This window comes from Petromyzon marinus, unplaced genomic scaffold (assembly GCF_048934315.1).
Source record: "Petromyzon marinus isolate PM22_M1 ecotype Great Lakes invasive population unplaced genomic scaffold, UKy_Petmar_22M1.pri1.0 PM_G_Scaffold_52, whole genome shotgun sequence".
Taxonomy (NCBI): domain Eukaryota; kingdom Metazoa; phylum Chordata; class Hyperoartia; order Petromyzontiformes; family Petromyzontidae; genus Petromyzon; species Petromyzon marinus.
The window spans coordinates 1,110,001-1,112,500 of record NW_027423005.1 but is presented as its reverse complement, the minus strand read 5'-3'; the positions used below and the strand labels follow the sequence as shown (position 1 = coordinate 1,112,500).

The 2,500-nt window shown below is 36.6% G+C and overlaps 1 pseudogene; it reads left to right on the top strand.

Moving 5' to 3' along the window:
* LOC142917770 (28S ribosomal RNA) overlaps window positions 1-2,500 on the top strand; it is an 8,693-nt pseudogene that overhangs the window by 4,238 nt on the left and 1,955 nt on the right.

Genomic DNA, 2,500 nt, shown 5'->3' with positions numbered 1-2,500 from the left:
ATGACACGGGTACATCCGCACGCAAACAAAACGTATAAATGTCGAATTTGTAATCGCACAGCAGATAGCATACACAAGATAGCGTCACACTACGGAAGAACTTGCAAAAGTTTAATAGGTAAAACTAGTGCTATAACCACCACAATTGAGGAAACACTATTTAGTTGTTCATATTGTAGCAGAGGTTTTACTACGAAAACAGGTTTAGGGGTACATACTAGACGAACTCATCCGACAGAACATGAAGCTAGACTACAGCAAAACGCACCAGGAAGGAAAGTTAGATGGGGAGAAGAAGAGGTAGAAATTATGGCCCATAAAGAAGCCCAACAGAATGATGAGGACATAAACATGAATCAACTAATACAGAACTCAGTTATGCCACACAGAACGCTAGAAGCGATTAAAGGGAAGCGGAGAAATATCAAGTATAAGGAATTGGTAAGGACATTGAAAGAAACCACCTATAAGGTAGAAAATCAATGCCTTGTTAACTTAGTTTTACCGACAACATCGGAAATAACAACTACACCTTCTGAAGGAGATCAGCCAGCAATAAGGGCCGAAAAAGAACAATCACTGACAGCAGCTGAGGATCTTCAGGTCATAATTACCGATCTAAAGATCGAGAATTTAAGTCACAATCAGGCGTTACTGCTACTCAATTCTCATGTAGAAAAGTTTTTAAATCGAAGTAAACCAATTAATAGGAAAGATCGTGTAAACCAACAGGAGAAAGATGAGAATAGGCATCGAAGACAATCAAAGCAAACTAAATACAAGGGGTATCAATATTTATACCATACGAACAAGAAAGCTCTATTAGACGAGATTACTTCAGATAGATCGGGGCCAAGTATATACCCAACTGAAGAAAGCATACGGGGAACATTCGTTACTTTATTCGAGTCAAACTCTCCTCCAGATAATATACCCTTTAAATTAAAAAACGACCAATCCTGCATCGATATCGTAAAAGCAATCACCTTAGATGAGTTGATTAAGACCCTAGCAATTATGAAGGATAAGTCACCTGGACAGGACAACATTATTCTTAGCGATCTTAGGACTTTACCAATAAAATATTTACTAGATATCTTAAATATCATCCTTTATTTACAGGATATACCACAAATATGGAAACAACACAGAACAAGACTTATACCTAAAACTAAAGAGGATTTAGAAAAACCCTCAAATTGGAGACCCATAACCATCTCATCAATTGTAATTAGGCTATTACACAAAATTTTAAGTTATCGTCTAGGACAGCAATTAAAGCTTAATTACAGGAAGAAAGCATTCCTCCCGGTAGACGGATGTTTCGAAAATAGTGCATTACTACACTTCATCATACACAACGCCAGGCAAAAGCACGAAAACACGCAAATAGTGTCAATAGACCTCAGTAAGGCATTCGATTCTGTCAGCCACGAATCGATTATTAGAGCCTTAAAGCGATTTAACTTATCAAAGGAATCAACAACGTACTTGACCAACATCTATAAGTGTAATCTAACTGATATTGTATTTGGATCGACAACAATGCGTAACATAAATCTAAAAAGAGGCGTAAAGCAAGGTGATCCACTTTCACCGCTACTATTTAACATGATTATGGATGAACTATTGGATAACTTGCCGACATATATAGGAGTTAATGTAGGAAATCAGAAAGTAAATTCAATGATGTTTGCAGACGACCTTATCCTATTTGCAGAAACGGAATGTGGCATGAATAAACTCTTGGATATAACTACTAAATTCCTCGATGACAGACACTTGAAAATAAATATAAACAAATGCAATTCGTTAAGATTTATCAAGTACGGCAAACAGAAGACATTTAGTGTTGCAACGACATCATCGTACTTTATAAATAACGAACCCATTAATCCGGTATCATATGTAAAGGGATTCAAATATCTAGGCATTGAATTTGACCCAAGGGGAAAACGATCTATAAGCTGTAACCTGCTCGCAGCAATGTTAAACAAACTGACCAGAGCACCGTTAAAGCCAGAAAAGAAAGTATATTTAATCAATAACAATTTGATACCTCGTATTATTCATCAATTGGTCCTCGGAAAAGTTACCAAGGGTTTATTGATGTCACTTGATTCTGAAATTAGGAAAACAGTAAAGCTTCTGCTCAGGTTGCCACACGATACGCCCGACAGTTTCTTTTATACATCAGTATCCAACGGAGGAATGGGCATAAGAAATTTATGCGACTCAGTTGCACTATCTATAATAAGCAGACACAACAAAATGATAACTTCAGATGATCTAGCAATAAGAGCATTATCACAACAATCATACACTATTGCAACGTTAAAACAGGCCCATATCATTGCAGGCTCCAAATTTCCTTCGAAATCTTTAAATCAGAACAAATGGTCAAATAAACTATATCAAACAACAGATGGTCGGGGGTTGGTATACTGCCAATCTCAAACAGAAAACAATTCATGGATAACAGGGAATCATAGAACAATAA